Below are 11,815 nucleotides of genomic sequence, written 5' to 3'. Positions count from 1 at the left end.
AGTACCTGCACCGATAACCACAACCTTCTGCTTCATTTTTTTGGTCCTTATGGTTAACCAGGAACGGTGTGATGTATCGCCAACAACAACAAAATCCGATAAATATAATGCAAATGGCCATCAATCTCCAGCAGGAATACTCTTGTGCCCAGACACACCTCCCACCGGTGCTCCCTAGGATGCAGCCATATCCAAACCCAGTACAAAGAACAGTAACAACTTCAACCATCTTTGTAGGATGGCTCAAGCCTCAATCAGATTGGATCAAAATCAACACGGACGGCGCAGCAAGAGGAAACCCCGGAATAGCGGGAGCACGTATTATTTGTAGAAATGAGGAAACCAACACTATCCTAGCAATAGCACAACCTCTAGGCATCACTACAACACTTGCAGCGGAGACCTGGGCCATGCACATAGCCTCTAAAACGGCGACGGAACGAGGATCGTCAAAAGTCCAATTTGAAACGGATTCGGAAAATTTAATGAGATTTATAACCTTAGATACAGAACCCCACCCCCTTGGTATATATCTGACTTGGTTGCAGAGATCAAACAAAGGCTCGCCCAAATCCAGCAATATATCGTTAGCCATGTCTACAGAGAAGCAAATCAAGCAGCATATGGTTTAGCAAACCGAGCAGCGGATGATTGCTCCATAGGAAGACTCACGACAGCAGTATGGGAACATACAATTCCACAATTTATCAGTTCTATTGTAATAGCAGACTCTATGGGTATTACGTACTGTTGAGATTATTAGTCCCACATGGTTGGGTTATTTAAGATCCTGCGGTTTATAATCTATTAGGGCCTCTCCATTCATTGCCTATTGGTTTTGAGTTGGATGCCCGTATTCTAACATGGTATCAGAGCCAGGTTATTTGCGACGAGTCGTTGACCGCGCCTCCGCGTCACCCGATTTATTTTCCACTTGTTAGACCCAATGAAGCTACACGTGAGGGGGCGTGTTGAGATTATTAGTCCCACATGGTTGGGTTATTTAAGATCCCGCGGTTTATAATCTATTAGGGCCTCTCCACTCATTGCCAATTAATTTTGAGTTGGATGCCCGTATTCTAACACGTACCCCGTATAATTTCATTCTAATTTAATAAATTTCATGCTTCAAAAAAAAAACAAATCAACATCACCACATTAATAAAAAAAAAATCCTTTATCTAAACAAAATATTTATTTGAACAGCCCAAAAAACCACAGCAGAACCATTTCCCACCTCAATTTTCAATGGCCCCATCACAAGTGGTTTCTCTGCTGTCATCCGGCGGGCCCACAAGGACCCACCATTTAAAAATATGAGAGAAAAAGTTGATTCAGTTTTGATGTGATACAATAAGAACAAAATTCATTAAGGAAAAGAAAACTTGCTCTGCCCTCTCTCCTCGGCCAGCGACTCTATTGCTTCATCTTTTTCTTTATTCTTTTGCTTCTTCAATCATGCGGTCAACTGAGTAATCCCCCACTGGATTTCGTCCTAAGACAGATGGGGATTATGGTAAAGGGAATTAACACCAATTGTTGCTAGGATTCTGTTCGATACCAAAGCCTACAATTCTGAAGCCAATCCCGTTTTCTCCTCTTTCTTTTGCTTAGTCTTTGAGATGCATTCATTCATACTTCTCTCATTCTATTTAATCCTTATCATTCTTTCTTTATCTTTTTGCATCCCATTGGCCATTGTCATTCGTTTTGCTTTTTTTTTTTTGCATTTAGACATGAAACTTACATTTATGCTTATAAATCATTTGGTCATTAACATCATTTGCATACCTTAGATTTGCATTTCATACCAACTTTGAGTATCTACTTGTCAGTATCGGTAATTAAATTCTTTCGTTAAGGTTTGGAAGTCTTTCAATCTTGGATTTTAACAATTTCGCCTTTGTTATTCAAGTTTCCCTGATGATTTTCTTTTATTTACTTGTTATGATTGACTTACCTAGTGCTTGGGTTTAGGTTAGAGATGGAATACTGCTATATTGTTTCTTTTTCACAACAATGATTTCAAACACTAACCGAAAGAGGATTCCATTAGACTGAAAACATAAATACATAGTACACACTGAATAAAACTAAACATAACACCTAGAAAGTTCAGAACAATATATTTCTAACCCTAGCCTTTCGCCTCTTAATGCTTGCTATCTGAATGGAAATCTAATGGTCGACTCTCTTCTTTCTCCTTTCACTGATCGTCATCGGAATCTTCTACTTCTATCAGACCCCGTCCCTTTCTTGCTGATAAATTGCTGACTTTTCATGCATATAGGCATAGTCCATGCCAGGAGGATATTCTGTCAAAAAATAGTTGGAAGTTACCGGAACTCCGGTAGCCAATCTGACGTGAAGATCCTTAATTGCATGTTTCCCCAACCTCTCTTTCTCTTCCTTGCTAAGGTTACATAGAGCCAACCGTTGTGTTTGTGCAGGATACATAAAAGCCTCACGATTACAAACTCTACACCTAAAATACTACATTCGATGGATATGTCCTTCCTGACAGCGTATTATTACCTTAGTTGATGATATTGGAACACCTAATGGAATCTTAAAATGGTTACAAGCCATTGACCCTAATATTTTTTTAACTCTCTTTTCCTCTGTTGCTCTTCTGAGTTCTGAGTACCGATAATAGTCCTTTATAGTAAGTACTAACCTTTGGTTTTCTCGCTACATTTAAATTCTTACCATTCGTTTACGTTTCGTCTTTAATGGATTCAGTCGTCTCATCTTCTAGTGTTACTCACCTAGTCAGTTTGTTTACAGTAGTGGTATTAGCATTAATAAGATATTGACTAATGAGACATCTGTAGTCATCTCATTTCTTCGTTTCTTGCTATTCTATTAGTAGCCTGTAATTTCTTTGACTTGTTTTTTCGTTTAGCTTCCCCATTCTTGTTCCGGGAGAGGATTCAATCTCTTTAGGATAACCCTATTCTATTTCTAGCTTTTGAATTACCTAGCTCTCCTCAACCATTGAAAATGTTTACGTTTCGACTAATCTTCTCATCATTTATTTCCCTTCAGTTTTGAGACAAGCCGTGTAGCTTTTGTCTTGTCTACCTTTTTGTTTTTTTTCTAGGAATATTTTACGTATCTTTCTGATTATGTAAACTTTTATTTACTTTTGATGTCAAAATTTGATTGGTCGAGGCTTATATGAATTGGATTGTCTCTATTAGTTTAAGGTTAGCTTACCAAGGTTGCGCTGTCGGAATAAAGTAGACAGTTTATTGAAATTTGGTCGTGTAAAATTCAATCTCCTTCATTGTGCTCTTCTCCCTTTCTACCTTCTTGTATGGTTTATCATTGCGTTTCTTAGAGCAACTGCACTCGTGCGAGTATAACCAAAGACCAAAGAGGAAAAAAAAAGACCAAATTTTGGGTTTAATCTGATGTGTGACCCTACGGTGGAAAAACTAAGTTTGGTCAGACGGACATTATACCAACGCCTGGTGTGGGGCGTAGAATATACCAACGCCTGGTGTGGGGCGGGGAGTATACGTTCGCCCGATGTAGGAAAAAAAAGAAAAAAAGTGGGGCGGAGGTATTATGCCCGCCCCATGCATTTGAAGTTTGTAAAGAGTGGGGCGGAGGTATTAAGCCCGCCCCACACAAAAGATTAAAAAAAAAAAAGACGGGCGTGCATTATACGTTCACCTGGTGTGGGGCGTGGACTATACGTCCGCCTGTGGTTGGACGTGGACTATACGTCCACCTGGTTATGGGGCGTGGACTATATAAACGCCCGACTATATTTGGGTTTGGTCTTGGTCGCAGACCAAATTTGGTCTGGATTTTAGTCTTTGATCAAATTTTGATCGATGGTCCGTCCCACTACGCCTATCAACTGGACACTATATTTGGGTTTAGTCGTCCATTGTGGACGCTCTTAGTTTCCCTTGGATTTTATTTCCTTGTCGGTATGAGCAGTTATGATTTATACAAACACTTAAGCGATCTATCTGTTGCTCAAACATATGCAAACTACGCGAATGTTGATATTATACCAACTCCTCCAGCCTTAATGAGGGAGTTTGGCATTCAAGACAATAATATTCATTTAGAATCTCCTCAACCCAAACGTACAAAACTGAAGATATAAGAAGTGTTCTTCGTCACTTTTGGGGTCTTAACATAGGTTCCAAATACGCGAAGTGGATCCAAACCTTTTCATCAGTATCTTTCATGCATCCGAAGATTGATGAGTGCCAAATATTGTATATATTTGCACCCTTTTTATTGGCATTTAACTCATCTTTTGTGCATTAACGATCCATTTTATCCCATGTTCTGTGTTTTTGTTGTTTTCAAGAATAAATACTTTTCTTAATTAATTTTTCATTTTTAGGTACTAAATAAAGCCTGGTTAACTCACGGAGCGAAAAGAGCAAAGAAACGGCAAAGACTCCCGCAGAAAGGCAGCGAAGAATGATTTTTGCAAGAGCCGGATCAACTAGAAGTGGGCTTGAAGATGAAGAATTGTTCTTAAAGAAGATATGGGCTCGGCATACCCAAGGCCCAAAACCCTTACCCAAATCCATTTCCAATATCCATACCCATTTCCATGAGAGCCGTCAGATTGGATCCATCACATCATCCAACGGTCGCCTCATCACCGAGCATCAAATCTTGAAGCTCCTGTCAAACATCATAGTACCTAACTCCAATCTAAGCCGTCAGAATTGTTGTATCACGCATCCAACGGTCGCTGCAAGCCTGTTCCATCTTAGCCGTTCGATTCAATCCAGATGTGATCATCCAACGTATCATCTTCGATGGACATCGAATTTGCTACAACCGCTCAACACTACAACACCTAACACCTATACCCGCAAAACAAACAGCCCCTTCCTCAAACCCCATCGAACCCATCTTCCTCCCTCACCCTCTGCAACACCACCACTCCCTGGCACCGCCATTCCCTGCCATAGCCGCCTTCACAAACTTCCATAACCACCCTACTTCACCAAACAACAAATCCCCTCACTACCCCATCATCCTATGATAACCTATTAGTCTATTTCACCAATTTCACCATCCTTATCACTGTTAGGGTTTGAAATTAGTGAACTAGGTTGATGGGCAGAGGAAGCTAGGCTGAGCGTAGCAGCATGAGGGAGAGGAAGAGGAGCAGCTGCAGTCGGCATGGGAAAGATTTGACCCATCAAATTAGGTAATTGTGTAACCCTAATTCAACTGCCCTGTTTTGAATTTGGGGGAAATGTCTGTAACCCTAATTCTGTAGATTGTAACTATAAATTGAGTGTGTGGGTGTGAGTAGAAGTCATGCCCGGATTAGCCGGTGCACCAAGCTGTAGTATTTAGGTTTATTTTTCAGTTCTTATAATGTTCTAATTTTCTAACTAAGGCTTAGATGAAGCTCTTAATCTAATATCAGATAATTTTGGTTATGAATTTGTTCTTGTTGTGCTTAACTACTTAAGGATAGATTTAATCTTGTGCTACAACATATTACTTTCACCTTGTTTGTCATGCAACCTAGGTAGTTGGAACAATTCTATGTTGTTGTGCTGCAACTCATGCTTAAATGAATTGATTTATCTTTTGAATAGTTGTGCTTTAATCAGACAATTATTACTTAGGATAAATACTTTAGTTGTGATTAGTCATCCATCTTCAGACCACCTTGAATAAGCGGATGACACGAATCCTCACCGCTATTCATTAAAAGGACAAGAGTAATATCCATAACTGAATTATCTAGTGCAGGTTAAGCAGTGGATTCGACTGCCCTAGTGCTTTCTAATTGCATTCTAATATTGTTTGTGTAGTATAATCATTCATCTATCCGTATCGGCAAACAAAACCCCTTATTTGTGTTACTTCTTGTTCTGAAATCAGTTGTGGTGAGACCATAGATTCAACTACACACACCAAGTCCCTGAGGAAAAACCCCTTCTTACCTCACTCTCTACAACTGACCCTGTATACTTGCAGGTCTAAGTTGTAGGTTCTTTTAAAACCACACCAAAGATCTAAAGTGAATAGCTCTAAATGGTCCCTGGTACTCATATGGCAATGTTGTCTCTGCTAGATCAGATTATCCTGGAAAGGAAATCTCCTCTGATGTTGTTAAAGAAATAGCATTATGGGCAAGTATTTCGAACTCTAAGCCTGAACACATATATGGTGAACGTATTGGATTAATATCTAGTAGAGTAGGAGCTGTGAGTCGAGTTGAAAAAGGTAGTTTTGATAGTGAAACAATAGTTATGGTCTGGGTAAACATCGAGAAACCGCTAGTTATGAAACTTCTAGTTAAAGTAGATCCTTATCCAGCGAGAGAGTTAACCTTCACCTACAATAATTTGTTGTCCAAACTCTGTTCTTATTGCTTTCGTTTTGGTCATAAGAACACTCATTGTGCCATTCTTCAACATCGGCCTTTGGAAGATATATACGATATCTCATTACATTTTCCAGGACATGCGGATGATTTATACTGGTTGGATGGTACTTCTATTCAAATTTGGAATTCTCAAGATAACACAAATGCTCATGGAAACATGGAATCGGTGGAACCTTTCTTGAATATCGCTGGAAATAGAGAGACTATCTTAGAACTTTTTGGAGAAGTGCATCCTATAGGTGACTTACCTAACTCAATGCCGGTCCAAGAAAATCTTAACTACGAAGTATTGGGACCTGTTACCTATGATGAAGACATGGGAAGCTTCAAAACTATATTAGGAAAGAGAATTATCCTTTTAACATGCCAGAAAATTTCATTCTTATTCATGGTGATGACTCTGAATCGGTAAAATCGTGTAACTCGGAAACTCGTCGTGTGTTGATCAAAATGGCTCAGATCGCAGAGGAATCTGCTCTTAGAATTGAACCAGAACCTGCTAATCCTATTCCTATCAACACTTGGATAGAACCAGAACCCGAACGAGTGTTAGTCAATATGAAACTATCTTTCTCCTCTCCTCCTTTTGAAGATGCACAAGAACATCTTAATCCTTCTATATCTTCTGAGTCTATTGCTTCTTCTGCCTTTGCATCTCATGACAATGAATCACACGAAAATCCATCTCATTCTAGTCAGCATCCATTGCACTCATCATCTGCATTTCCTGCATCTCAGTCTAAGTCAGCATTCAAGCTTTCAGTACCTGATTTTTCGTCCTCTTCCTCTTCGGAATGGCTTCAGATTTTGGTTTCGGATTCGGATAATCATCTTCTAATTAATCAATACGGCTCGAATATTAAAGAACAGAATCAGGCAACAAATGTGTTTTTTCCAATTCCCTTTTTCCTTAATTCCCCATCTGTGTAAAAGGGTGAAATTCAGGTAACCCTAAATCCCTATAATTTCAATTTCATTTCATAATTCATTTAAATTTTACTTGTTTTGCATCATTATTTGTTATATCTTCTTTCTAATTTGGATATATCACTGTTAGGGTCTCTAAATTCAATTAATTTGGATATGTATTTGTCACAGCATAAGAAAGTTCTTGCTCCACAAATGGTAAGTGAAGAATCACCTTCAACAATATATGAGAAGTATTATAAACACACACACTGCGTAGATTAATAATTCTAGCATGCCAGGAGATATATGCAGATGATGATTTAGAGGAACCTGTTTATACAGAAGATACTACTATTTTGTCTAACGACTTAGAGATAGTAGACATTCATGATGATGGACCTTCTAGTCATTCACTTATTTGATGATTCGATTATTCATGATACCATTGCTCCATTGAGCTCCTGTTTTGATGACTCATCTTGTGATTTCCTGATTGCTGATGTGAATGTGGAGGCGATTGGTACTGGTCAGGTAACTGCTGATTTTGAACCAATGTTAGTTTGTTTAGCCCACTTTGAAGATTCTGATGATCCTATGCTTATTGACATTGTCAATGCATTGCGCCCTCCAATGGTTAATCAAGGTAACTCCATAACGGAAATTATTTCCGCGGACTTAGAACCAGATTTAAGAGTTACTGATTATGACGAACCCGAACCACTAAATGCATGCTTAGATCCTTGTGCTGGGATTGATAATTCTTTTACTTTTCACATCGTTAATACACTGCTTCCTGTGATTTCTAGTAAAGATAATAATGTGTTGACCGAATGTATTTCAGGTTATTTAGAACCTGATTTAGAGAGTGCTTCCGGAATAGAAACTAATATACATATTATGTTCGTTGTCCATGAGAGTGATTTATTTATCTCAACTAAGGACTTTTTTCTATTGGGAATGGATTTACATATCTTTTTGGAGGTTTATAGTGTTTGCAGGTTCATATTCGCAGTTGACTTGATTTGTTGGATTGATCCCCAACATTTCAGACTTTATATATATGCTTTGCTGCGTACTTTGGTGCAACCTCACCTTGTTTGAGGTTCATGTGCGCAAGCAGGGAGACAAAGATTTTGCTTCATGGGAGTCAACCCATACCATTTCGTTTCATGGGAGTCAACCCATCAGATTAGTTTTCTTTCCTTTTTCTTTTATTTGTTTGCTTGAATTTCCCATCTTAAATTCTATGTTGGATGACTCAATTACATTGCGGACAATGTAATGTTTAAGTGCCGGGGAGTGGCATTTTCATTAGGAGTTTTAATTTAAAAAATAAATCAACTGTTAACGGTCTAAAAGAAGAAGAAAAATTATTATTAGGATTTTTTTAGGGTTATGACCAGCTGTGTAGCAAGACTTTTTCATTTTTTCTACATGTTATGACCAGCTGTTTAGCGGGTCTTTAAATTTAAAAAAAATGACCAGCTCTTTAGCGGGTCTTTCTGTCTAGCTGTTTAGCAGACATCTCTTCACCAATGTTTAGTGGTTTCGTCTTGCTGTTTAGCAGGCATTTATTGATCATGTTGTTTAACGGATCCGTCTCGCTGTTTAGCAGACATTTCTCGATCTCGTTGTTTAACAGATCAGTCTCGCTGTTTAGAAGACATTTCTTCTATCCAGCTATTTAGCGGATATTTATCCAGCTGTGGAGCGGATACATTTTTTATTTTGCTCGAGGATTAGCAAAACATAAATGTGGGGGTGTTGATAAGCACGTAGATGCTACATTTTATACCCATATTCATATCAGTTAGGACTCGACATCTTGACCAATAACACGATTTTAGTGCTTTTATATAGAAAGTACAAGTGAATTCGGCGCATTCGGAAAATAATGTCTCAATTATGAAGCTAGGTGGCGTTTGCCAAAAATCACCTAAGTTGCTCATAGCTGGACAAGGCATCAGAATCAAGAGAGATAACTATGGGAAACCGTGTTAACCTTCTACATGTTGGCACCAGCTAAAGTAGCTCACACACAGATTAGTTAGTGGGCTAAAGCTTTGTTTGGCAAGCACCTGAGTGATTTAGGATTTAAGAGACATGCAAGTGAACGTGGCTTCATTATCACCACTAATGGAGTGTAAAAGTGCTCACATGTCTCCTCTTTGTAAAAATAATTGGAATTATCATTCTTAAGAAACAGGTGGAGTTCGAGAGGATTTCAAGCCTACTGTTACCTTTTGCAAAATGTGAATCAGGGGGGTTCGTTGCATGCACTGAAATTGCATCGACATAATTACAGCAACAGCGACGAAAGGAATCTCAGATGAATCTGGGGGAATGGAGCTCTACTTAGCAGACCAGAAATACAAAGTGGTGTTGGGGTTCTCGTACAGAACTGGGCATCGACAGATGAAGTTGGGTTACGTGAGTTGGTTGATGAGCGGAGCCGATTATGAGTTCATCTTGAGTTTGAAGTACATGGAAGGACTGGTGATCAAACCACTTTGGTTTTTGGTAGCGTGTGAGAGTTGGTTTTGCTGGCAAGGTAAGTAATGAGTGGAAGTGAAGAATCAAATCGGCAACAGTCACAATAGTTATTGCTGGTGCTTTTGTGTCCAGAGGGGCAATAGCCTGTTGAACTGAAGTGTTGGTGGCAGTAGTGATTACATGGGAAGAAACTATGAAGCTGGAGCTGAAATGAGGAAGAAATAAAATTGCAGAGATGGTGCAGGGAATAAAGAGACGTATGAAGAATGCTGGATCATTTGGTTCTCTATGGGGCTGCTGTTCGAGTTGGTTTCAAGTTGTGCTGTGCTCGAGTTTGAGAAAAGCAGATGGAGTTCAGTGTTGGTGGTTGGACTAGTACGGACGGAAGATTGGAGTTGCCGTGTGATCCAATGGAGTGAGGGTCTGCCGGAGCTTGTACAACTGGGCAGTGACGAGATTCAGAAGTTCGAGGACAAAATGGTTCGGATCAGATGGACTGGGCCTTGGCGCTTGGGCAATACCTGCTAGGTCTCGGTCGGATGTCTAACAGCAGCTGCTATTTAAAGAAAAAGAAACAGACAGAAGGAAGATGTCGGCTAGAGAGCAGAAATTGAGAAGAAAAAAGAGACGAGCAGCCGTGGAGGTTTTGGCCGAAAACGGAAGGAGGAAGAAGACCGATTAAATTGTGGTGACGCGCAATTTATTATTGATTTTATTTCTCTTTTACTATAATATGTTTATGGCTTTTGAGAAAGCCATGTCTTTTTAATGATGTTATAACTAGGGTTCATGGAAAAAGCTACTAGACCATTATGAGATAAATTGAAATTATTTTGGTATTAGGCTATGAAAATAAATCTCGAAATTCAATAATCATGATTTATTGATTTTATAAAGAATATGTGTTGTTGATTTTATAAAGAATATTTATTGATTTATTGATTTTATAAAGAATATTTATTGATTTATTTATTGAAATCCAATAATCATGATTTATTGATTTTACCGGCTTTGTACGATACAAAAGCCTAAATGCATAAATCTGATAGTTTTGCAATTCAATTTGTTATAGTATTTGATAGTCCATGCTTAGATTAAATCATTTGATGGGTTATGCTCAGACGAGGCAAATAACAATTGTGAATCTACAAATTATCTTTTCAATAATTTTCTTGTCATGCTTGGAATACTTTGATGGGTTATACTTAGGAGATGCAAGTCATATTAGAGAAAGTTATACCAATAATAGGTGTTGCAATTGAACAAAGATATAGACTCATATTTGGAATTCGAATTCTTTTCGGTACTCAATTAGAAATAGTAGTGGAATCCATTGACCCTGGTTACTGACGCTCTCTCTTATCGTATTTATTTTACGTTAGTTGAGTTTTAGTTTTCATTCTTTTAATTCCTTAATTCTTTCAAAAATCCAAAAACAACATTTGTGGTTAGTCGATCAGAATTATTGATTACAGTATTTCCACCGCTCCTCGTGGGAACAACCCGTACTTGTCGTTATCTACTAGTTAGACATCGTGCAATTGCGGTTATTCTCATACAGAGTTTCTCTGAAATCCTATGAATACCAAACATCCTTCCTCGATCAAATACCAGTCTAATATACTTAGCACTAGATGAAATACCTGGTATATAAGTAATTTGAGTTTGGTGTTTTACGAAATACAACCTGTTAATAGCTTCAAACTGCTTTCCTCTATCAAATAACCTTCTCATAGCTTCGCACTCAAGCATTCTACCAAACATATACCAAGCAGTAGTAATAAAACCTTCATTCTCTAGCATATAATCAATTGATCACTAGAAAACCCATTTGATTGATACCCACTTTGATAAACAATCTTCTGAACAATTTCCCTATATAATCTATCCAAAAATTGAAAACCTATGCAGTAAGGAGACCTCAATTTAGAATCAAACTTCAATTTGTATTTTTCACGATCGAATAAGCAACGAGAAGAATTCATAATTCTGGAAGAACAGTTACCCATTAATAGTATG

This window comes from Papaver somniferum, chromosome 7, assembly GCF_003573695.1.
Source record: "Papaver somniferum cultivar HN1 chromosome 7, ASM357369v1, whole genome shotgun sequence".
NCBI lineage: Eukaryota > Viridiplantae > Streptophyta > Magnoliopsida > Ranunculales > Papaveraceae > Papaver > Papaver somniferum.
Note: the sequence above shows the minus strand (reverse complement) of the source record.